General features: G+C 45.4%; 1 pseudogene; it reads left to right on the forward strand.

The window, feature by feature from the left end:
* The first annotated feature begins 7,920 nt into the window (after positions 1 to 7,920).
* On the forward strand, positions 7,921 to 26,185 carry LOC127752599 (deoxymugineic acid synthase 1-A-like; annotated as a pseudogene).
* The last annotated feature ends 1,074 nt before the right edge of the window (positions 26,186 to 27,259 follow it).

Genomic DNA, 27,259 nt, shown 5'->3' on the forward strand with positions numbered 1-27,259 from the left:
CTGCCGCATTCAATTATTCTGTTCAGTATTAGCTAGTAATGAAAATGGAACAGAAACGGATGAAAATTTGATCTACCATGTTTATTTTCATTTTTTTCAGAAACATAATCAGAATTGAAAACCTGTATAAAAACGGAATAAAATATTATCAATAAAGATATTGATCGAATATAGAGTGAAATGAATACGGTAATGAATATCTCCCGGGATATAAATCTTCTCAAATTGAGCTTCCTTAGTCAGTGAAGACATATCGCTTTATTATTTTTCTACAACAATAGGTCAATATTTCTAAATTTTATATATTCAGTTTTTGTACGCGGTCCATCAACCATTTGCGAAAATCTATTTTTATATCCTTTTAAGAGACCCATATCTAAACCTATATACCTAATAAAAAATACATAATGTTTGTGTAATTTTTTTTTCGTCCATCGGTATCTGCCTTCGATTCCTAATTCATTGCTGATCCGCGCGGTACAAAATCCGGACACGCGACATGGAGTGTGAAGCGCCGCAACTCTATATCTATAACTAATATAAATATTTGGATTTTTCCGGTCGTCACCCCCTCTATTCGTCCGTATTTTCGTCCGTTCCTCAAATTCCAATCCGATTTCAATTTTGTGAATGATCGAAAAAATTGAAAAAAAATGAGTCCGTCTTAAAAAAATAGCTAAAAATATCTTCTCATTGTCCGATTCCGTCACCACACGAAAACACGAAAGGAAGATGGATACAGACTCGATTTAGGCTCAAAATCGGATGAAATTAACCCATAAATACAAAGGATTCCACACGACTGCTAAGAACAAGCAATCAACAAGGCAGAGCAATAGATGAGATCTAACCAAATTTCACGGAGGAGGATTTGACTTGTGGTGTCAACCTCCAATCAGCAGTGCCATGGGACTTACCGCCCGCGCTCGCCAGATTCGCGCCCTAGGTCACAGTCACCGCCGGATCCACCGCCCATGCCCCGAGCCGACACTGGATCCGCTACCCGCGACCCAAGCTGCCACTGGATCCGTCCGCCTGTAGCCCGCGAACGAACTCCGTCGCTGCTAACTGTGGGAGGAACCCGCCGCCCCGCTGCCTCCCTCCACGAGCTCCGAGTCTCCGACGCACCCGATCCGGCGATCTTCCTCCAGCCGTCGGATTCGCTGGCCACGAGCCCAAAGGCGCGAGATCCGGCGGCGAGTAGAATGCAGCGACCAGCAGATTGATGAATTGGCGGCGGCAAGCTGAGGGGAGCGGCAAGCGGCGATGAGGAAGAGGAAACGGCGCTCCTTTTCTTCCCCCCCCCCCCCCCCCCCCCCCCTTTTCTTTTCTCTAACCGCTTCGTTTCGTTTGTGACAAGGGCGAGGAAGCGTCGCTTCGTTTCCAGCGGCGGATCTGGAGTCTACCCACACACGAGAAGGCTCGGCCCACTAACTGGGTCACGTAATTAACGCTAATCAACTTCTTAATAACTTTTCTTTAGTAATTAACACAAATTAAATTCTTAATAACTTTTTTAAATAAATAAATAAATAGTTGATTGAAAGTTTTATAATATCTATCTCTTCTCTGTCTATCAATCTATAACTAATATAAATATTCGTATTTTTCTGATCGTAATATTGATCCTAATTATCTAATACACTTTTTGGTCACTGTACAATCTCCGTCCGGTTCATCATACAAATTTCCATCCATCGCCTTTTGAGCAAAGACAGTCATATTGTTCGTCTATCCATTTTCTCTCATGCTACAAATCATCCAAACTAAACATCATATATATTCCGCAAATATATAGCAGATTATTTATCCAAAAATAAACAATTTTTTTAGCAGATTAGTTGTCTAAACCAAACAATACTTTTTGTCAGTGTACACACTCCGTAATCACCCGGTGTAACGCACGGGTATTTTGCTAGTAATAAAAGAGAAAAATAGAAAGCTACTCCACGATATTGTACAGCACGAAGCAGCAGCAAATAGCAGCCGCAGCCCAGTAGCCAGCCCACATAGCAGCAGCCCAACACAGTACAGCACGATATTGTACCAACCGATCACAGCAGCATCGCAGTATTGTAGCACGAATAATACCACCTCGCTTTTCCCGCTGGAGCAGCACCAGCTTAAATAGGAATTGGAGAAATAGTAATGCAGTTTTATAGACGTGACTACACAGAGCTATCACTTCATCTATGATATACACTATCTACCTATTATATTTTGATAAAAAAATATAAATTATTTTTATAATATATCTAAATTACTTCTATAATATATGTTAATTACTTTAAAACTTTATTGAACAAGTACTTATAAAAAAAGAAAGTAACTTCTATAATATATGTTAATTACTTTAAAACTTTATTGAATTTACTTTTATATGTTTAAGAAGCAACTTAGTGAAATCTAAAAGTAAGTTAGATATGTTATAAAAGTAATTTGTGATTTTTTATTAAAATATAATAATGTGAGATCTTGTTGTAAAGATTTAATTGTTACAAACACAATGGTGTAATTGGATTATAAATTGGATGAGTAATTTAAGAGAAAATTTTATTTAAAGCATAGATGGTAGAAATATTTTTTCTACTTGCTTGATCAATTAGTACTATATTAAAGTAAGATTTTTCAAGACACATATCTGGACAAATGGCTGATCGTATTTGGACAATAGCTGATAAGGTCGCTAGTTAGGAATAAATCGAGAGCGCTCTCGATTTAGATTTTGCATAATTTTATATAGTTATAAGTAAAATAGAAACAGTTACATGTTTTTTTAATTGAATCGGGTTTACATATCCTAACCACATCAATTTTTTTCTTTCCATTTATTGTATGATTTCCTTTTGATATTTAGAGTGAAAGTGATTGCACGATTGGAGTGAAGTGAGCTTGATCTGATAGCTAGCCAAAAATATTTCTTCTACTATGACTAATCTTTACAATATGAAAAAAAATTGTCTATCAATATCAAGTGCCGAAAAAATAACCATACATTGCAACCTACTCTTTTTTGGCTTCACATAGTGTAATGCATGGGTATTTTGATAGTGTAAAAATAATTTTTAACTTCCTAGTCCGTTGATTGAACCCAAGACCACCTTCCTCAATGCACAACTTATCATCTCACTTAGCAAGTTTTTTTTTCTAGATTGAAGATACTATTCATCTTATTTTACCCCTTCGAAACCTATAATGTTTGTTTTGCGCTTCAAATATTTTTAAATAAAAAAAATCAAAAACTATAAAATAGTACTAGATTTCATTGAGCTCTGTACTTTGTTATAGAGGACATCTCCATCCGAGATCATTTGAATCGTATGTCTGAGTTGTAAAAATACATATGGTATTTTCTAACGAATATTTAAACCCCAAAATAATCTCAAATGATAAAGTTGCCAGCAACCAAGTTATAGATCTTGTCTAGCTCTACAATTTTAATATAAAGTTTATCTTCATCTAAATTTATATGATAAAGTTATGCATATATACTTAGTTTTTAAAATTGATTGCTACCTGCTGATATATGGAAAAGAGATGTTTTTTTAAAAAATTGATTGCTACCTGCGGAGATATGGAAAAGAATCCGGATAGTTTCTGACCGTTTCAAATTTCTACCGGATACTGGTCTTAATTACCATATCTCGTCTTTCCAAATTTGTTTCCGTTTAAAAAAAACTATCTGTACTCATTTTCAAATCCGGTACTATAAAAAAAATTATCTATTCGAGACTATCCGTTTCTAAAATACGTGCGGGTATCGGAAACTATCCGAACTGATTTTCCCCCTAGTATTTGCTACCTCGCGCTAGACTAATTTTGGGTTGTTGGTAGCCGTCCCAAACAAAGAGAGGCCTTCATGCTACAGGAGCTCTCCTTAATTAGGCACATTTCCTTCGACATATATTTAACAGTACAGACTACAGAGTTTGGCATCAACATTGCAGAATAAGTTTTGTGAATAGTTATTTGTTAAATAAGTTTAATAAAGTGTTAAATATGAAATGCATCTTAAGATTAAGATCTTTATGTGGTACTTGCTTAAACGGGTTGTGTTAACTAAGGATAATTTGGTAAGGAGGAATTGGAATGGAAGTTTGAGATGTTGTTTCTGTATAAAAAATGAGCCCATTCATCATCCTTTTTGGAATGTCATTATGCAAAATTTATTTGGAGAGCAGTTCAGTTTTCTTTTGGTCTATACCCTCCTAATAGCATATCCCATATTTTTTGATGATTGGCTTTAGGGAGTGGACATGAAAAGTAGAAAAATTATACTTATAGTAGCATCTGCTATATGTTAGGCTCTATGGTACAGTAGGAATGATAAGATTTTTGACAAAACACCATATGTTTCATATATTCGGGTAATTTTCAAGACAACACATTGGCTTAGGTCTTGGATACAACTACAAAGGTGTGATGAAGATGGCAAGCTTTTAAAGATTGCATGTCGTAATCTTGAGAAAATGATTATGCATCTGTTTGCCAATTTCGGATGGAGGTTTATAAACAGAATTTAATAATTGTGTACTTTTTATCTTGGGTTGGTAGTATTTGGTTTGTTTCTTCTTTATGATTGGTGTCTTTTATTTCTATAATTCTATTTGAACTGCACTCATTCTAAGTGTTAGGTTGTAATAATTGGTTGTAACTTGTTGAGCAAAGGCCGGGATGCTATGTTCCATTATATAAAAACAAAGTATTAAGGTGGAAAAATTACATCTAGCTAGGTGACACAAATGCATACACCTAGTGATAAAGGCCGTGCGGAAGGATTCCTTATTTAAGTACCCACACATAGAGGACCAATGGGCGATAAAATACACCACAGGATCAAAGAAGTCGTACGATGGACAAACACATCGACAAAAACTCTATATTTTTTTATAATATAAGCCTTTAGTATGAGGTTCCCTCGTAGAGGAACCTCTAATTTATATAAGGAAAAGATAATTTGCTATTACATTACTGGTTTATTTTTTATAGTAAAATAATTTAATGAAAGTAGAACGCTATATGCCCCCACTATAGTATTGCCAGATCAAATAAATAAAAAAACTTTGCATCATAATGTGCCCCAGCATTTGCAAGACCGGCCAGTTCATAATCACTTCCATTTGCCCTTGTCAGTGCAAGCTTATGATGTGTACAAAATTTATCTGGATGATCTTTCACAGATTTCAGTCTATTCACAGCCTGGTAGATGGAGTTATATATATGGGGAAATGAAATTTACTCCTCTCAGAAGTTCTACAAGCTTTGCTTTTGGTCTCTACAACCCCAGTTACTTTGCCTTGTATTTGGAGGTGTAAAGCATATATGAAGACAAAAGTTTTTGCTTGGCTTATGTTTTTGGACAGAACAAATACAAGGGATCTCTTAGAGAGAGAGCATGCAAGCCCCCAAATGTACCCTCCTTTTGTGTCATGTGTACCTTAGGATCAAGAGAGACAAGAGATCATTTGTTTTTTGAATGCCCCTTTGCTGCAGCCTGTTGGAATATGATTGGGTTCTCATGGGATACTTCTCTTGATTTTCATCAAATGATTCAAGTGCAGAGGTTTGGTTTTGTCTCCTTTTTGCTTCATGGAAATCTTCTTAGTGGCTGCTTGGCTCTTGTGGAGGCAGAGAAATGATCTTATATTCAACAATGTATCTCCCTCTCTCAGTAGATGGAAAGCAAGCCTGAAAGAGGGAGCTAAGTCTACATTTACCTAGACTTAGAGTAGTTTTGAGACCCTCTTTTCAATCATGGATTGACAATTTGTAATCTTTTTGTACAGTTCCTTTATTTAATGAAAATTACAGTGGGGGATTTTCCCACTATTTTTCGGTCAAAAAAAATTGCCAATGTTACCAGCCGAAATAGTGAAACACTACGTCACTACCACAGAAAACGTATTCATTGCCATTTATTAGCAGGCATTAGTACCGGTTCTTACAACTGACACATAGAAATATACATACCCCTACATCACTGTCGGATGTGAGGCACTAGTTTCTTATCCATTCCATCATCCCTTTCTCTCTCTCTCTCCCTTCTTCTCTCCACGCCTTTTCTCTTCTCTATCTGTGAGGCAACGGGCCAGCATTCATGAAGAGCTTACCGATCATGGGTTGGCAAAAGAGCAAAGCCATGGTAGTGGTGGTGGCAAGGACGTGGCCAACCTTAGCACAGCGGCAGCCACACGGATGTGGCCCTGCTCGGCATGGCATCGGGCGATGGTGTTGCAGAGTGGCCACAGGAGCAGGTGGTAGAGATTCTTGAGCATTTCTTCGGCCACAGCGTCATCTCCATAGGTGCACGCCGGTGCCACCTCCTCACCTATGGCGGCATCCCGACATCGATGTGGTGGCAAACCACCAGAGTAGAGGGAGGGGTTGATCTGGTTTTTTTTTATTTGAATATTTGATGTTTCAGTTCATGTACTTGGATGTTTCATTAGTTAAATTGAAATGTTGTTGTGGGGTTTTCCATGGTGTTTCATTTTTTTCGATGCACTTGGATGTGTTGTTTCATATATTGTACCAAAAATTTTCATTGTATGATTTGATTGATTGTGTTTCACCATTTTCAATACTGAAACATTTTTTGAATACATCTTGAGAAACAACGTCGGGCGCCTGATTCGTAGTCACCCCCAAAGAATAACAACTGTTAGCTGCGTTTCAGATCTGCTCTGCCACATGGGAGAGAGAGGGAGAGAAAAAGAAAGAGTGTGGTGAAAGCTGAGAGAGAGGCAGGGAACAAAAGTTTGGACTGAAATTTAAAAAATTTTGGGTCTATTGGATCCCATACAAAATTATTTCACCTGGAATTTTTGGATTTTTGCAATATTCGTGAATTCCGCAAAAATATTTGAATTTGACCATATTTTGTTTAAAACTTCAAATTATTTCGAATTAAAATAACCGAAATTTTGGAATTTGTGACCATATCGATACCCCCGATGCAACTAACTAAATTAAAAAATTGAACCCTAAAGAGAGGAGCAGGATAGAATGACTTAGCTTGTAACTGTCAAGCTCAGGTGGATCTACCGTAGTTTTACCACTGCCGCTCACCGTGGATCTGCCGCCGTCACCGTGGAAATAACCCTCACACCGCTTGCTCCACCGCATTGGGCTGGATCGAGGTGACTGGTTCCATTGGCCGATGCACCGCATGAGGGCAGGAGAGGTGGGTGCTGCTCACCAAAGAAGTGAAAAAGCTAAGGTAGATTAGGAGTCGAGCAGACGGAGTGGTAGAGAGCGGGTTTAGGGTTATTATCAGTGCGGGTCAGGTGGGTGGACAGGAAACCCTCCCTCTATTATTAGTGTGAGTTTTTCTTAACCGATGCCGATAGGTGGCACAGTTGAGTGTTGACATGTTCTCCATTAGTGCAAACACCAGAAACAGTAAGAAAACTATGCAGGGTGTCACACCCACATTGTGTTAACTGTACAGTTGTTGTAGATAAACTAGTGTAATTAAGAAAACAAATTTTCTTATTTTTCAAAAATACAATAACAGTGTGTGTGGATGCTGTCATAAGCTTAATTGCTGACATAGACACGTTTGGCTCTTCCAACTTGCAGCCACTCCCGACACGTACGGGCAAAAATTCATACTATAATATATATAGCATTATAGCTCTCCATGCATTAATTAGAGGCTGCGTCAACAACCCGTATTTAGACATACATACATACATACATACATACATACATACATACATACATACATACATACATACATACATACATACATACATACATACATACATACATACATATATATATATATATATATATATATATATATATATATATAGAGAGAGAGAGAGAGAGAGAGAGAGAGAGAGAGAGAGTAGTATGGACACACAATATATACTTCATCAATCCTGTATCTCCCACAATTGCCACTTCGATCCCCCCATGGCTGCGGACGGTGCAGAGGGAAAACGGATGCCGGAGGTGGCGCTAAGCTCCGGCAAGCCGATGCCGTGGGTAGGCATGGGCACGGCAACGTTCCCGCTAGGCATATAGCCGATCCGGTCGCCGTGAGCGAGGCCGTCCTATGCGCCATTAAAGTCGGCTACCGCCACTTCGACACGGCGGCCAATTACGGCACAGAGGCTGCCCTTGGTGAGGCCACGACAGAAGCGGTGCGCGTTGGCTTTGGTTTCTTCATCGCGAGATGAACTCTACATCACATCCAAATTATGGATCAACGATGCACACCCCGGTCGTGTGGTGCCGGCACTCCGTAGGACACTCCGGTCAGCATGCACCAATAGTTAGAGCTCGCTATATACTTCCTCCATTCCTAAATATTTGGCGCCTTAACTTTTTTAAAAAATATTTGATCGTTCGTCTTATTTAAAATATTCAAGTAATTATTAATTATTGTAATGTCCCGCTTACATCTGGCAGATTTCATAGGTCATAGAAAGCCCTCGCAGACCAACACAAATCTTTTATGCACACTTTATCCTCACTCATGTGCACCTGCTAAGAATTTCCCGGTCAGTCACCCATCCCGAAATTGCTCCAGGCAAAGCACGCTTAACCTCAGAGTTCTTTCGAGATCGGCTTCCGAAAAAGAAGTTGTAGTATTCTATTAATCCTATTAAGCCCTGGGCGGGGATGTCACAATTATTTTCCAATCATTTGATTTATTGTTAAATATACTTTTATGTATACATATAGTTTTACACATTTCACAAAAGTTTTTGAATAAGACGAACAGTAAAATATATTTAAAAAAGTCAACAGCGTTAAACATTAGGGAAGGAGGGAGTATGTTCATATATATATTTATATATTTGACAATTGATAAAGGCAGGCATTTTCGTAGTTGGTTTGAGCAATGGTTCATGGATGTACGAATCTGCAAGTGGAGTACATCGACTTGTACCTGGTTCACTTTCCGGTGAGCCTTGGAGTTCCAGAAGGCCCACCATCGGCTGTGTTCGCTAAGGAGGACCTTGCGGTGATGGACGTGGAGCGAGTATGGAGGGAGATGGAGGAGTGCCAGATGCTAGGTCTTACCAAAGCCATCGGTGTCAGCTGTTGGAAATATAGTCATATATCGACATATTTTAATCTAAAATATTAAGACAATAATCATGGCATGAACAAAGTGGAGTGATCTAGTGATAAAATCTAATATAACCAGGAGCATGCTTAAGATATAATAAGCATCATGACCATACAACGAACGCAATAGAATTGCGACTAACAGAAGTATCAAAAATTGAATTAACAACAAGCGAAGGTTATACCCTATGAATGTCCCTCCGCTGGATTGTGAGGCAGAACTGCCTCCGTTGATGTTGTCGTTCACAGCGGCTCTGGCTCCCGGCGCTGTCAGGGTTACGGGTAAGGTATACCCTCTACCCTTCGATATACGTCACGTATCGATATGGTATGTTTGCGCGTATACAGACGTTCTCAGCATAGGTTAAGGAAGTCCATCATGGAGTCTACAGATAGAAAGAGTCCTACTCGGATAGAACTCGGTCGTCATTATTTTGTGTCGGGTCCGATGTCTCTGAGTCCTACTTGGAGACCAGTTGAACTACGGTATAAAAAGGACCCCCCAGGAGAAACTAAGACATCGAATCTTAGAGCCAACACATCCACCACAGCCTACGAAGCCGGAGCTTATCGAAGCCAAGTCGCCGGGAGATCTAGTCGGATCAACTCAACAACGATCCTGTCGGTATCGTCGAGCTTTACTATTCTCTTTGTAATCTGTGGTTTCCATCATATAATCCCATATCAACTGGATTAGGGCTATTACCTACCAAGGGGCCTGAACCAGTATAATCCCTGTTTCCTGTTTGCTTGATGTCGTACTACGTAGATCCTCGTACCAGCGTACCCCAATACCCTCTATATCCGGTCTACGGGTATCCCCCGTCGACAGTGGCGCGCCAGGTAGGGGGACTTGGTGCTCAAGATTCTACTACTTTGACATCCAGCTTCGTCAACAACAACGTCAACACCCCCTCAACCAAGGAGTTCCAACTTCAACAACACTGGTGTGGACTCAAGTCGGCGAAATCGTCTTTCCGGTTTAGACCACAATGCCAATCTCAGCCGGTCCACCAATGGCCGGAAACGAGAACGTAGTGGCTACAACCCGGGGCGACTCCATGTCGAAGGATCCTCCCGCCGAAGCGGAGATCGGAACGTCAACGACATCCGAACCCGAGAAGGATCCTAGTGCGGCCAAGCCTTGTCTTTCCGACAGGAATCACGAGCCGACGAGTATTACTTCTGAGGTGACAAGGTCCTGGTGTCCTATCCACAAAACCAGGAAACACACCCTGCAAGCCTGCTGGGTCTTTCTCAACGTCCATGCTGAAATTCGTGCCTGCGAAGAGCGTGGAATTCAGTGTACCTTTCCAACTCGTGATGTCTATTGTCCTATTCACAAGACAAAGAATCACGACCTCTCGAGCTACAAGGTCTTTCTCAGCGCCATGAAGACGCCACCTCCTAAGGTCCAGCAGTCACGCATCCCCATTAGGGATGAGGACAAGGAACAAGGAGCGACGCCGATTTCAGATCGATTTGTTGGGGTAATCGACATTGATCCCCATGAACCATCAGTCTTGCACCTACTCGAAGACTATGGATCATCAACAACGAGTACGCCGCGTGAGGTATTGGCTATCGACGATGTCGACACGTCAGCACGCACCAATGCAGAAGCGGAGAATCAAGTGACTACTCCGGCCCAGCACATCAGAGCCGTCAACGCAATACTGAGGGAAACCCCCTACGATCCCGTTCTGAACGACGATCTCGCACGTTGGACAGAACGACTACGGGAATCAGTGACCAACCTCAGCAATGCGTTCGAAGAGGCCGTTGCTGCAACGCACCCGGAACAGCCACCAACTGGCGATGCAAATGGTGAAGACCCTGAACGATGGGAATCGCCTCATCGAGCGACCCCTCCACCTCGTGGCACCGGCGATCTCCGCGATCACCTGAATGGCCGCCGAGAGGCACGACGCACACGAGACAACGAGAACCGTTCCCGGCGTCATATCTCTTCACGGCGTCACGATAACGAAGATCGAGGAGGCCATTCAAGCGAAGACCGAGACCGTGATAACCGCCACAACCGCCACGATCACAACGATCGCGAACGGCGGGTACTAGGCAATACTGGTCGAGGACGTCGCAATAATGACGGCGATGATGGAGATCAGCGCCGAGACAACAGCGGGAGACGACGACAGGATTCTCGAGAACCCGGCCGACGTCCCCGTAATCGTACGCCGGAACCAAGCGACCCATCGTCATCGTCATCATTCTCGTCATCTTCATCATCGGATAGACATCCACAAAGGACGCATGATCGCCGACAACCCACCGCCCCTAGCGCTGGGTGTAGAGCTTTTGGCCGTTCACTTCGGGATGTCCGATGGCCCGAAAGATTCCGACCTGGAGCAATAGAGGAATACGATGGGAGCACCGACCCAGAAGAGTTCCTTCAGGTTTACTCCACAGTACTCTGCGCTGCCGGAGTGGACGACAACGCGTTGGCGAATTACTTGCGAACCGCATTGAAAGGCTCTGCACGTTCATGGCTGATGCACCCCCCTACTCGATCTCTTCGTGGGCAGACTTGTGGCAGCAGTTCGTAGCCAACTTCCAAGGAACTTACAAGCGCCACATGATCGAAGACGACCCACATGCGTTGACACAGAACCCGGGCGAATCCTTGAGGGATTATGTTCGACGCTTTAACGAGTGCAGAAACACAATCCCTGATATCACCGATGCTTCTGTAATTCGCGCTTTCAAATCTAGTGTCAGAGATCGCTATACTACTCAGGAGTTGGCAATGAGGTGCATCATGACTACTCGGATATTATTCGAAATTGTCGACCGATGCGCTCATGCGGATGACGCACTGAGATGCAAGAACGACAAACCGAAGACCGGAGGAGAGAAGAAACCAGCCAAGGACGCACCTGAGTCAAGCAAAAAGAAAAATCGCAAGAGTGGGAAAAGGAAAGCTCAATCAGAAGTTCTCGCAACAGAATACGCGGACCCTCCCAAGCGCCCAGACCCACAAGGCAGTGACACGAAGAAAGTATGGTGCCCTATACACAAGACGAACAGACATTCTCTAGAAGATTGCCTCGTCTTCAAAAAGTCGCTCGCAAAACACATGGCATCGGAAAAAGGCAAGCGAGTACGCGTGGTTGAGAAGGACGCTGAGGCGTCTACTCTGGAATCGGACTCAGCATACCCAGATTACGATCTCCATGTCTCACACATCTTCGGAGGTTCCACGGCATACTCCTCAAAGCGAGAATACAAGAAAGTGGAACGTGAAGTCTGTTCGACGTGGTAGGGGGCTGCGCCCAAGATGAAGTGGTCCGAGCAGAAGATAGAATTCTCAGAAGAGGACCACCCCAAGACTGCTGTCATCCCTGGGCGATATCCGATCGTGGTCGAACCCACTATTCGTAATATCAAGGTCTCCCGAGTACTGATCGACGGCGGCAGCTCAATCAACCTTCTCTTCGCCAGCGCCTTGGACGCGATGGGGATCCCACGAAGCGAGTTGACACCCACCGATCAACCATTCCATGGAATCACTCCTCAGTTATCGTCCAAACCATTGGGCAAAATTACGTTGCCTGTGACTTTTGGCCAAGCAAACAACTTCCGAACGGAACAGATCACCTTTGATGTCGCTGAATTCGATACAACATACAATGCCATCATTGGGAGAACTGCACTCGCGAAGTTCATGGCCGCATCTCACTATGCGTATCAAGTGATCAAGATGCCAGGACCGAAGGGAACAATCACTATTCAAGGGAACGCTAAGCTGGCAGTACAATGCGACAAGCGGAGCCTCGACATGGTCGAGCACACGCCCAGCCCGCCTGCCACAGCAGAGCCACCCAAGAAAGTGAGCAAGACAAACAAGACGTCGAAACCAGACGGCGCAATCAAGATCGTTCCAATATCCAGTGCCAACCCCGACAAGACAATCAAGATCGGGGCTTCACTAGGCGAGAAATAGGAACTCGCGCTCATCACCTTCTTCCACGACAATGCTGACGTGTTCGCTTGGCAGCCGTCCGACATGCCGGGGGCACCCAAGGAGGTGATTGAGCACAAACTCATGGTGTGACCCGATGCCAAGCCAGTAAAGCAAAAACTGCGGAGATTTGCACCAGATCGAAAACAAGCCATATGAGAAGAGCTCGACAAGCTTCTCAAAGCCGGTTTCATCAGAGAGGTACTCCATCCAGAGTGGCTAGCCAACCCAGTCATGGTACGGAAGGCCAACGGGAAGTGGAGAATGTGTGTCGATTTTACCGACCTCAAAAAGGCGTGTCCCAAGGATCACTTTCCTCTTCCTCGAATAGACCAACTGGTGGACTCAATAGCCGGTTGCGAGTTGTTGAGCTTCCTCGACGCTTACTCCGGTTACCACCAAATAAGCATGGCAAAAGAGGACGAGGAGAAGACAGCATTCATCACACCGTTCGGGGTATTCTGCTACGTTAAGATGCCATTCGGACTAATAACCGCAGGAAACACTTTCCAGCGCACGGTCCAAGGTGCACTTAGCGACCAGCTCGGAAACAATGTCGAGGCCAACGTTGATGACATTGTTGTCAAGACCAAGACAAGCGACTCCTTGATTGACGATCTGCGGGAAACGTTCGACAACCTCCGACGATATCGCCTCATGCTCAATCCAGAGAAGTGCACGTTTGGAGTAACATTGGGCAAGCTACTCGGCTTCCTCGTCTCTGGCAGAGGAATAGAAGCAAATCCCGAGAAGATCAAGGCAATCGAGAACATGAAGTCGCCTACAAGACTCAAGGAAGTACAGAAGCTAACCGGATGCATGGCAGCACTAAGCAGGTTCGTCGCTAGGATGGGAGAGCGAGGACAACCTTTCTTCGCTCTGCTGAAAAAGCAAGACAAATTTGTATGGACACAGGAGGCCGAAGAGGCATTTATTGCATTCAAGCGCTACCTATCCAATCCACCTGTACTTGTTGCCCCCCAACCTAATGAAGAATTATTTCTCTATATTGCCGCCACGCCATATTCCGTTAGCACTATCATTGTTGTCGAGAGAGAGAAGGTGCAACGACCAGTCTACTATGTCAGCGAAGCTCTCCACGACACAAAGACAAGATATCCACAGATGCAAAAACTACTCTACGCAGTAATCATGACATCAAGAAAGCTACGCCACTACTTTCAAGCCCACAGGGTTACAGTTGTCTCCTCCTTCCCTCTCGGCGAAGTTATGAGAAACAAAGATGTTGTCGGCCGCGTTGCGAAATGGGTAGTCGAGCTAATCCAATTTGATATCCACCTCGTGCCACGAACAGCCATCAAGTCACAGGTACTCGCCGATTTCGTAGCCGATTGGACCATGCCTGATAATAGGTCAGACAACCAAATCAACAATGAAACATGGACAATGGCGTTCGACTCCACACTCAATAGCCAGGGAGCAGGGGCAGGATTCATCTTGACATCACCTTCGGGAGATCAATTCAAGCATGCAATTCACCTCAACTTCAGGGCAACCAATAACACAGCCGAATACGAAGGACTACTCGCCGGGATAAGAGCTGCAGCTGCACTCAGAGTCAGGCGACTGATCGTGAAAGGGGATTCCTTACTAGTCGCGAACCAGGTGCATAAAGATTACAAGTGCTCTAGCCCCGAGTTATCCAAGTATCTCGCAGAAGTCAGGAAGGTGGAAAAAAGGTTCGATGGGATCGAGGTCCGACATGTATACCGTATAGACAACATCGAACCAGAAGATCTAGCACGACGTGCGTCCAGACGAGAACCACTTGAACCTGGCACCTTTCTGGACGTCCTGACGAGGCCATCAGTGAAAGAGGCAAGCGGCGAAGATAGCCCGGTCGCCCTCGACACCAGCTCTGGGGCTACAGAGGCAGAGCGCGCCGTTGCCGATATCAAGACCACGGACGACTGGCGCACCCCACTCATTAAATTCATAAGCAGCGAAGAGTTGCCCGAGGACGACATAGAAGCCGAGAAAATATCCCGTAAAGCAAAAGTCTACTGTATGATCAGCAACGATCTATACAAGAAGGCACCAAACGGGGTACTCCTAAAATGCGTCTCGTCCGACGACGGTAGACACCTCCTCGACATACATGAAGGGATCTGTGGGTCACATGCCGCCGGTCGGACATTAGTTAGAAAAGCTTTCCGACAAGGGTTTTTCTGGCCAACCGCCCTTAAAGACGCCTGCGACATGGTTCAGCGGTGTGAAGCCTGTCAATTCCTCAGTAAACACACAAAGCTGCCCGCGCAAGCACTCCAGACTATCCCTCTCACTTGGCTGTTCTCGTGCTGGGGGCTAGATATACTCGGGCCATTCCCACGAGGACAAGGCGGCTACAGGTTTCTATTCGTAGCGATCGACAAATTCACCACGTGGATTGAAGTGACACCCACGGGGGAAATCAAGGCCGCAACGGCATCAAATTCATCAAAGGGATATTCTGCAGATTCGGATTGCCTCACCGTATCATAACAGACAACGGCTCCCAGTTCATTAGTGCCGATTTCCAGGATTACTGCATCAGGATGGGAGTAAAGATCTGCTTCGCCTCGGTTTCTCACCCTCAAAGCAATGGACAAGTCGAGAGGGCAAACGGCATAGTACTACAAGGAATCAAGACCCGCGTCTACGACAGGCTCATGTCACACGACAAGAAGTGGGTCGAGGAACTTCCATCAGTACTATGGGCCGTGCGTACCACACCGACAACGCCCAACAAGGAGACACCCTTCTTCCTCGTGTACGGCTCAGAGGCCATGCTCCCCACCAAGCTACGACATCAAAGTACACGAGTACAGATGTACTCCGATGAGGATCAGGAGGAGCAGCGATACGACGATGTGAATCTACTCGAGGAACATCGCGAACAAGTTGCCGTTCGAGCAGCCAGCTACCAACAAGCCCTTCGCCGTTACCACGAGAAGCGCATCCGAGCACACACGCTTTTGATCGGCGACTACGTCCTCCGACGGGTTCAAATCCAAGCAGGGCGCAACAAGCTCTCACCCAAATGAGAAGGACCGTACACAATCACACAAGTTCTGCGGCCAGGCGCATTCAAAATCGCAGGCGGTGATGACCGCGAGTTGGCAAATTCCTGGAACATTGATCAATTACGTAAATTCTATGTATAAGTCAATAGTATCCATACTTGTAAGACATCTTACAGCCTCAATAATGCCTATTTTTCAGGTACAGACAACAATCAAAGTGTTCCTTCCCGATAATCCCTTACCCAGATGACACCTAGCGTTGAAACCTATCCTCATGTCCCTTTACGCCGTCTTGACAAGGCCTCCGAGGAACCTAAGGGAACTTCGGCTGGGGACGCCCAGAGCCGATAAGGCCTTGTCAGATCCTGTAGAGACGAAAGACCATGTAAGATCTGGTCGTGTAAGAGTTCTTGCCGTGAGTATTAACCAAGCCGTGTAATCGGAAATAAACTTTCCAACTTCATGGTTGGGGGCTACGATCAGTGCTTGTTCAACCGAGGCAAGTCAAAGGTCCAAGAGCCTTATCTTCCAAGAAGAATTCTCCGATGACAAGGCTGGGGGCTAGGGAGAGTGTATAACTCAAACGACTGATCGAAGTCGCGAAGTGAGAAGACACTCATACACACTACGTCCAGAGTAAGAAAGCTTAGTTAGATAGATTTCTTTTCTATTCCACAAGTATTTCTTACATTTCCATCAAAATCCAAAACTATATTACACTTCTTCCAAAGACATTTGTCACAGGACACGGAGACTACCAGGAAGGCCAACGCCAGTCCATCGACTGGAAAACCTTCTCCGCCAGCGGCGCCATCGACTTCGCCAGGCCATCTATCTCCATAGGATTTCTCCGAGAACGAGAAAACCCTTCGCGGAGGAACTCGAGGTGCAGCTGCGGACGATGATCTCGTATACAGGCCAGCACGTGCCCCCCGGCATATCGGCTTGAGCGACGACTCTCCTGCTTCAAGGCCTCGTCGATACATTGACCGATGCCTTCGAGCTGGGCGTAGGCCCCATTCAGCCACGAGATGTATTCGGCCGCCGATTCCTCGGGATCCCCACGGGGTACTCGGAGCTCTCTACAGACTCTTGACATGGATGTGCAGCAACTCTTCAGATACGAGCTGAACCACACCTCACGACCCCGGAGTGTCTCTACGGCCTGATCCTTTCTCACCTCCAGCATAGTCCTCTCGAGTTCCGCAACCTCAAACTTCGTCCTCCAATACTGGATGCGACGATCCTGGTCAACAAGCGCACTCTCGAGATCTGCTCAGCATGGAAATGACTAAGTCAAGCTACTCTTCTATCCCGCGAACACAACAAATCAAGTCGATCCAGACGGAAGGGCAAAGGAAATGGTAACAAAGACAACCAACCTAAGGGAGTCACCGCCATGCTTGTTTCCACAGGCGAACTTCGATCTACATCGCCTTCCGGCACATATGGTTCGGACGCAAGTAACGGAACGACCACTAGCAACTCAGGCTGCCCGCGCCACAGCACATCCTCGACATCAACATCTCTATAAAGGACAACAAAGTACTCGAGATCAAAATGCCAAACAAAGCTAAGGCAATGACCGCACACACTAGGGCGGTTGGAACCAATAAAAGTTTTATAAGGCATGACTAAAGAGTACAAGAGAGCTAAGACCCTAATCTTCAAAAAGCGGGAGGACGGACTCCCCAGATCGCCGACCTCCTCCATCACATCCTTGCACGCGTCGCTAACCGCCCCCTGATCAAAGATCTTCCGCATATCGAGTTCAGGGTGCGCCAGCCTCACACAGCAAGGACGTGGCATGCCCCGGTGTAGATCCCGTTAGACGTCTCCTCTTCGATCCTGGCCGCATGCTTGGAGGGGATCTCCTCCATCGCCGTCACCAGCTCCGCAAGAGAAGACGTCAGCGAGAACTCATCGGGATTCGCCGGGATGGTAGACTTGATACCGCACTCCCCGGCGAGCTGGTGCAGACCAGTATAGGTGACCCGCAACAAGCCACAGATTTTCGACAAGTTGTTCTCAAGCTCCGACATGCGGTGCTCGAGCCCCTGCCGTTGTCGCTCATTGCCGGCCACCAGTTCCCTCATCTTCTGGAGGTCCTCACGAACCTCCGCTAGATCGCGCGCCAGCCGATTGGCGCGCTCATTCGCCGACGACGCAGCCGCCGCCCTCACCTCCGCGATCTCGCGGCTAACACCGCGAGCACCAGCCTCGAGGAGGCGCCCTATCTCAACCTGGAGCTCCTCCCAGGTGAGGACGGCATCCGGCAAACCACGAGCAGCCACGAGATCGCTGGCTAGGCCGCTAGGTGTCGCCTCACGGCTCCTGGGCACGACCACGACATCCGTCAAGGCCATGGTAGGAGATGCACTGGAGGTCCCTCCAGACCCATCTTACGCCGCCTTCGCCCGCGCCGTCCTACGAAAGGCTGCGATTGAGACAGAGTTCGACGAAATCACGAAACCTCAAATTTATTCACTTACTTCTCGCTGAGCGTCACAAGCCGCTGCCGTCGCGGAGGCGGGGGAGACGCGTCCGAGGCCTGGAGTACAATCGATATGATGTGAGGTGGAAGTTTTCCGACTACGTGATCAAATAACGGGTGAACTTACCGAGGGAGTGGGTATCTTCCGCCGATGTCCGACTACAGAGGAGAATTTCCTTCCCTTTTTCGGAACGTCGCCGCCACTCGTCGTGGCAGTGGCAACAGCAGCGTCAGACGCCTCCTTGGCGACCTTCTCCCTCAGCGACGCCGCCACATGATGGTCCACAAGTGGCCCGATGATATCAGTCAGAGGGAGAGCCTACGTATCATGAAGTCATAATGCGATCCCAGAAGAAAAATGCAAAAGGACAGCTAAGTACACTTACATTGATGGCAGCGTCGCGCTCGGCTGCCCCTTTCTCACAAAGGGGGACGGGGACGTTGCTCGCCGTTGTCGGGCCGCTGATCATCAGTTGGCCGACGCGGCGCTCCACGGTTGCACTATTCAAGCCTGTAGATCGAGAACAGAATCCGATAACCCGGGAAAAACACGCACATAAGGGAGTCAATTTAACTAAAAAGGAAATACCCCGAGGAGAAACCCGGGTCGCGTCCTCTGGCCCAGAATAATCAAAGGCAGGATGGGCTTGAGCCTGAAGCGGCTGGATCCGCCTACCAATGAAGTCGGTAGCAACTTCATACCCCAACAACCCCCGTTCTCAGAGGTCGTCAATGATATCAATGAAAGATTGGAGGGACGGGGTCAAGGCGGGTTTGGTGGTCCAAGATGAACTCTTGTCTGGCTGTTCCTTAGGTACAACGAAGACATGATCCGAATCCTCTATCTGAAGATAGAACCACCTCCCCCGCCATTTGCTGCGAGATGAGAGGCACTGAAAGGGGATGTATCGTGACTTCAGGCCATCCTGAAGTCGGAAACCAACACACCCGGACACCTTTTTGGATTCCATCTAGCGTAACTCATAGTAAAAGCGGAAGAGGTCAAGAAACAGCTCCACCCCAATGTAGGCCTCACAAAGATGCGTAAAAATACTCAAGAAGGCGATGAAATTGGGGTTCAAATGGAGCAAGGAAAGACCATAGAAATTCAAGACCAAAAGGAGAAATTCAGAAGGCGGAGGAAGAAAACCATAGAGAATAAAGTCCTCAACCGCAACCATGTGACCCAGGATAGGCTGGGGTTTAGTACCTCCTACTTCCCTCTCTGCGGTCCCGTGACCGGGAAGGGCACCATCCTCCTGCAGTTTCTTTAGTGAGGCACTGGTGGAGGTAGACTTGTCGAGATCCATGGCCACCGGAGATCGCCAGAGAAAGGACTGAGACGAGTTGGCTAGGGTTTTTTGCGGGAGCGAAGAAGACGAGGGACGCTTGGAAGCTGGAGAGTTTTTTCAACAGGCGGACCTCAAATGGGATCCCCAAAACTCCCTTAAATAGACGCACCTCCGCCGGTGCGATTCCAAGGAAAGGAGAGAGATGGCCACTGGAAATTTCTAGGTCCGTTACGCGCGACAGTTTTTCGGATTTCAATTTAAATTCACTCATGACCGTTGAACTTCACTCGACGTTGTCGATCACTCCTTGTCTCTTGGTCCCCACACTGAGAACAACGACAATTTCGACATCAGAAGTCGCAATCGATTTCACGAGTTCATTTAAGCAGAAGTCGGGGGCTACTGTCAGGGTTACGGGTAAGGTATACCCTCTACCCTTCGATATACGTCACGTATCGATATTGTCACGCCCGGAATTTCTATCCAAAATTCCAAACGCTTACATGTGCGCGAACCCTCGTCCAGGAATCAGCCGAGGCACACAATAACAAATTGATAATAGAGTACAATTATTACTCTAATTAATAAGCGAATAAAATGTCATTACAGAGGTAGATAGTCCCTCTCAATCAATAAAGATCTAAGCAGCGGAAAATAAGATAAACGGCGCAGACGATTCCACTCCACAGGCAGCTTGACCAGGGCTACACCTAATCCTCCACACCATCAGCATCACTGTAGAACTCCTCCTCTGATGGATGATTGCAAGGTGAGTATATGACATACTCAGCAAGCCACGCAGCAAATATGCAAGTGCACAGGATAACAAAGGATGGCATAATAGGGTTTCATTTGCATAAACAGCATTTAATAAACATTTCAGAATTTAGTAAAACAGTTGAGTAATAATTAAACAATATTATTCCAACGCTATACAACATACCCTGTTGCATAGGCCCAACCATTCTGAACAACCAATCCCGGCTGCACAGTTCTATCTCCAAACCAGGAATATACCATTCCAAACCAGGAGCTAATCAAATTATTACCAGTCATAGTATCTTTTATTATGATGAGAGGTATGAGACTAATCACGAAAGACATTGTTAAACCCGCCCATAACCGCGGGCACGGCTATTCGAATAGCTTTACTCTGGCCAGAGGTGTACCACTGTACCCACAAGACACAGCCCCACGACATGTCACCATGCGCCTTGATACCACCACGGTACCTCAGAAAGGAGCTGTGACAGTACCCCTCGCACAACACAATCCACCACAGCGCACCGTTCCTGGATCATAATCACCCCCTTATAAACAAGGCATGGACTCCCCAGCGACCCCCGTGGGCTTATCTCCGCCACTTCTCAGTCTGGTGCCCCGCAATGAACTATGCTATACAAAAGGTAAAGCCGTTGCCCACGCTGGCTTGTGGTTGGCACGGTTAATGTTTCACAACCGAAACTCGTGAACCGGTCCTTAATTGTCATGAGCACGACCATCAAAACCATGTGCTCACAACCCACCATTAATAGGTTTTAGTAGGCAAATTAATTAATTAACCAATCATGATTAACCATCATGAGTTATCATTAAGCCATCATTGAATAATAGGGAGTCATAAGTTATCCCAATAGTGTGCTAATGTTTCTAAGCATGGCTAAGCAATCACATCTAATATCTAGCTGAACCAATATATAAAGCTCAACTAGTCAATTTATAAGAACCCAAGGTATCAAGGAATAAAGTAATCAAGAACAAAAGGGCTATAACAAACAATAGGTTAATTCCACCCAATGACATTCGAAAATAAATGCAATAGTTGAATAGAAACAATAGCTTTAAACGGGATCAACATGTTCAAAGGGTTATTTGGGATCTGTGTGACTTGCCTTGCTGGCCTTGGAACTCTTCAAATTCTTCTCCTGCGAAAACGGACTCTCCGGAAACGTCGGAATCTAAACAGAAAAGAGCAAAACACCAAAACAGCACATAAACAAGCATGAACAGTACATGTGGATATTTTTAACATGTAGATCTCAATTTTAGAAAAATTTAGAGACTTGAACCAACTAAATCCGAGCTAAGATGAATTAGTTATGAATTTTTAAAGATTAAATCGGATTAAAACCCTTATATGGATTTTAATTGAATTATGACGCAATAATGAATTATTTTTGAAAAGGAAAAGAGGATTTATTGCGTCAGCGGCTAGGGTTTGCGGTGGACCGGGTGCACGGCGACGGTTCACGAGAACGGACGGCCGAGATCGATCCATCCAAAACGAACGGCCGAGATCGACCGGTCCACGGCCGGACCACGGCGGACGGCATCGATGACGTCGGCGATGACGTCATCTCCGGCGGCGACCGAACCGCGCGAGCTCGCCGGCGAACGACGGCGCGGCGGCGCGAACGGAGAGCACCTACGGGTAGCGGTCGGCACGGCGAACTCACCGGCGACCAAAGCGACGGCGGACGATGACCGGACGACGTCGGCGACGAGGAAGAAGCGGCGGCAACCTTCGGCTTGACGACGGCGACGATGTTCCGGCGGTCGACAGCGACGGCGAAGGGGCTGACGAGGACGGCGACGCGACGGCGACCACGACGGCGGCCTTCTCGAGCGACGGCGACGACTGGAGCGACGGCGGCGCACGGCTGGAGCGGCGGCGACGACGGCGGCGCGAGGACTCACGGCGCTAGGGCTCTACGGACGACGAGAGGCGAAGGCGAGGGTGGCGACGGGTAGCGGAGACACCGGGGATCCTTTTATAGGGGCAAGAACACGGCGGCGAAGGCCCACGGCGGCCGGCGACGAGAAGGAAAGTCTAGGGTTCGGAGGAGAGAGACCGATCCGATTCGAGATCGAATCCTCCGCTTTCCAAACGATTTTAGCCGAAGTTCCAAAAGGGAAAAGGTAGAGGAGATCGAGAAGATCATTTCCCCTCTATTGATTTCACCGGAAACGGAAAGGATCGGCCGGATTTGGAAAGAGACGGCGGCGGCGCGGCGCTAGGGTTTCGGGCGGCGGCGGCGCGAGGAAGACGACGACCCTGACAGGCGGGCCCCACCTGTCAGCGGGCGGACGCGCGCGCGAGCGACGGCTGCGGCTGCGGACTGGGCCGACTTGGGCCGAGGAGGAGAGAGAGAAGGTTTTGGGCCGACTTTCGGCCCAAAGCCAAAAGAGACTTTTAAAAACCTTTTTCCATTTAAATTATTCATGAAATGCAATTCCATTTATTAAAAATACTTCCTTAGCTCAAATAAATCCCAGAAAAATCTAGGAATTATAGAATTAAGCAAAGTATTTAATAAAATTTTATCTAGCCCCATTTTATATTGGGATTTATTATTTAAAATTAGATCTTCTCTTCTGGGCTTTTAAAATCAATTCTAATAATTCCAATTAAACAACAATTTATATATTTGAAATTTTTAGGGTGTGACAGATATGGTATGTTTGCGCGTATACGGACGTTCTCAGCATAGGTTAAGGAAGTCCATCATGGAGTCTACAGATGGAAAGAGTCCTACTCGGATAGAACTCGGTCGTCATTATATCGTGTCGGGTCCGATGTCTCTGAGTCCTACTTGGAGACCAGTTGACCTACGGTATAAAAGGGACCCCCCGGGAGGACCTAAGGCATCGAATCTTAGAGCCAACACATCCACCACAGCCTACGAAGCCGGAGCTTATCGAAGCCAAGTCGCCGGGAGATCTAGTCGGATCAACTCGACTACGATCCTGTCGGTATCGTCGAGCTTTACTATTCCCTTTGTAATCTGTGGTTTCCATCATATAATCCCATATCAACTGGATTAGGGCTATTACCTACCAAGGGGCCTGAACCAGTATAATCCCTGTTTCCTGTTTGCTTGATGTCGTACTACGTAGATCCTCGTACCAGCGTACCCCAATACCCTCTATATCCGGTCTACGGGTATCCCCCGTCGACAAGCGTGCCTCCATCTCCAGGTGCGGCAGTAGCAGCAGCGGCGGCGACGGCACCAGACATGGTAGCAGACGATGACGATGAAGAGGAGCAGTCGTGCGGAAGCACTCCCCAAAAACCTGATCATCCGCCTGCCCGGTGCAGATCTCAGGCGAAGGTGTGGTTCCGGAGGCCCTGCTTGTTCCGATTTCTCGTGCGCGCAAGCGATCAGAAGCAGCGAAGCAGAACAGTAGCAGCTCAGGCGTGCGCGAGGAGGAGGAGGAAGAACACCAGATGGAAAGTGAGTAGCCGCATCTGATCGGATTAGATCTTTCCTTATAGCGCAGGAGCGATATCCGCCCTTTGCCGCAGTTCCGATTTCTCGTGCGCGCAAGCGATCAGAAGCAGCGAAGCAGAACAGTAGCAGCTCAGGCGTGCGCGAGGAGGAGGAGGAAGAACACCAGATGGAAAGTGAGTAGCCGCATCTGATCGGATTAGATCTTTCCTTATAGCGCAGGAGCGATATCCGCCCTTTGCCGCAGTAACGACGCGATCAATTGGAATTGACTCGCCTGCCCGTTACGGAGGCAATCTCGTTACGGAGGCAATCTCGGGATGGTCTGTTGCAAAAAGGATAGAGATAGGCGTAGGCGCACCGCACGCCTCGCCCCCACGCCCGCCCGGCTCGCGCGCGCGTGTGGCTTTCCGATCCCCACCTCAACCGGTCAACAGGGAGCCTCCAATAACTTCCTATTTAAGTTGAGATACTCCTCGTTTAATTCCCAAAGTGGTATTATTATCCTTAACATTTATTATGGGCCTTTGAGATTTAATAGAATAAATCGGGCCTAGCCCATTTATTCTAACATCAGCAACTTCACCTGCAAGAAGCTTGATACCCTTACTATCATTTGCAATCAGCCCTCCTACAGCAAATCAGGTAATTTGTACAAAACAATATAATCTTGGCAAAATTTGCTACTGAACATCCAAAATTTATGGTATTTGCCAAGAGATACCGTAAAAATGTGGCTATGCTAAAAGATACTCTAAAACTTTGGTTATTTGCTAATGGACACTACTCCCATTAAAATAATATATCGAGTTAACTAGGAGAGAAAAAAAAATATAGAAAACGGCATCACTGCCCCTCTTCATTTTTATTTTTCCTAAAACAAAGTGGGCTCACCGGCAGTATCAATTTTTGTTCCACACATATGTACATATTAATCTTTTGATTGAGAAAAGTAAGGCATATTAGCTCTTTGATATGGTCTCCAAGATTGAATTTCATTTTTTAATCAACTTCATTCACTCCATAACATTACCTTGTACAGAATTTAATATTTTAAACATCTCCAATTCAATGGCACCATTTATGTGACACTGCATATATATATATGTATATATATATATATATACATATGTATATATATATATGTATATATATATGTATATATATATATATGTATATATATTAACTTAATTATTAGTTAAAATTATAAATACTGACCTACATGTTATCCTTGTCAAGACTTTTTTTATCAGAAGGAATAATTAATTAATACTTAATACAATCACTTATTGTGATCAGCGAACGGTTACAGGTTGAGGTGCATCCTTATTGCCGGCAAAATAAGTTGAGGGAGTTCTGCAAAGGGAAAGGAATCCAAATGTGCGCCTACTCTCCATTAGGTGCAAATGGCACTTCATGGTGTAGCAATGTCATGGACTGCCCACTTCTTAAACAGATTGCTTTAGAAAGGGGCAAAACAGTTGCCCAGGTAAACACAATACTATACTATGTCATCTCAGTTTTGGATCAGCTACAACAAGATAAGCTTTGGATGAACTGATTAAATTTAGATATCATAAGAAAAAAAAGACCCATGGCAAATAGAAATTGTTGTTATATTTGTATTTGACAAAATGATAATGCCAATATATCTATTATAGTGAACACCATGCCTTTTTTTGTCATGCTTTTTTTGGCTTTGTACAACCTTGGTCGATGTAGAGGCTAGGAGTTTATCACTTCCTATATGTATGAAAAAGTGAAACTATGTGTGTGTAGGTAATTTTGAAATGAATTCTAACATGTATATATATGAAACATTTTGCAATTGTAGTGCAGGTATGCCTAAGATGGGTGTATGAGTGTATGAGCAAGGTGACTGCATAATCGTCAAGAGCTTCAATGAGAGGAGGTTGAGAGAGAATCTAGGTATCTTTGATTGGGAGCTCACTGATGTTGACCACCACAAGATAAGCACCCTCCCGGAGTCAAGGGGATGCCTTGATTTTTTCGTCCATGAATCCGGTCCGTACAAAACTGTTGATGAGTTTTGGGATGGTGAGATCACTGGTGACAACTAAAAACCTTAATTGTTCTTGATCAATATTATGCTGGTCCAACCAATTATGTGTTGAGAAGATCACCTCTGGTACATGTTAAGAACAGGCAATGGTACATCGTTGAAGGTTTGTAACATGAACCAATATTCATACATCACTATCAGTGATACTATGTACTTCATCCGTTTCATATTATAAGACTTTCTAGCATTGTCCATATTTATATAAATGTTAATAAATCTATAAATATATATCTATATGAATGTTGTCAATGTTTGAAAGTTTTATAATATGAAACGGAGGAAGTAGATTTAATTAGGGTGTATTTGTTCCCTGTTTGGTGTGTATAGACTGGCTTGTATAATTAGCCCGGCCCAAATTGATGTTGGTTTGGATAAGCATCCTTAGTTGATTTGTTTGGTAGATTTGTACTATTCTTTTTTAGCTTGGTTATGTACTCCATCCGTCCAAAAATATCAAATCCTCACTATGAATTTGGTTTTTGGGATGGAAGGTGTAGATAGTAAGTTTTTATTATATGTACCTGCATTTGAATTAACCGGACGCCCGGACATGATAGAGCCAATGGGAGAGAGCCACGTGCTCTTTTCTTGTAAATGATCACACATACACATATATACATACATGTACATCTATTAGTACACTTGCGGCTGGGAGATACGGCTATGTGCCCTGGTGGTCTATGCCCTATGGAGATATAAATCCAATACTATTTAAAATTAGTTAACACGATACTAATACTTTTGATCTTAATTAACTACCGTTGAGAAAAAAGAGGAGGGAGGATGGCGCATGTACGCACGCGCCAGCGGGGAGAGGACGGCCGGTAACGTTGTATTTTGTGATAAATCTAACGGTGTATAGTATTGGACCCATATAATTAAGTAAAAATCAGGGATGGATATTTTTTTTCTTATAATTTTATGATTTTCTGGCGCCACGTGGCAGCTTGGGAACGTTTTTAGAGTACTATGTGTCCGCCTGAGAGCGTTTTAAGAAAGTTTAATGGAATTTTAGCGCCTGCGGGGAGAGGACGGTAACGTAGTATTTTCTGATAAATCTAACGGTGTATAA

Source organism: Oryza glaberrima, chromosome 10, assembly GCF_000147395.1.
Source record: "Oryza glaberrima chromosome 10, OglaRS2, whole genome shotgun sequence".
Lineage (NCBI taxonomy): Eukaryota > Viridiplantae > Streptophyta > Magnoliopsida > Poales > Poaceae > Oryza > Oryza glaberrima.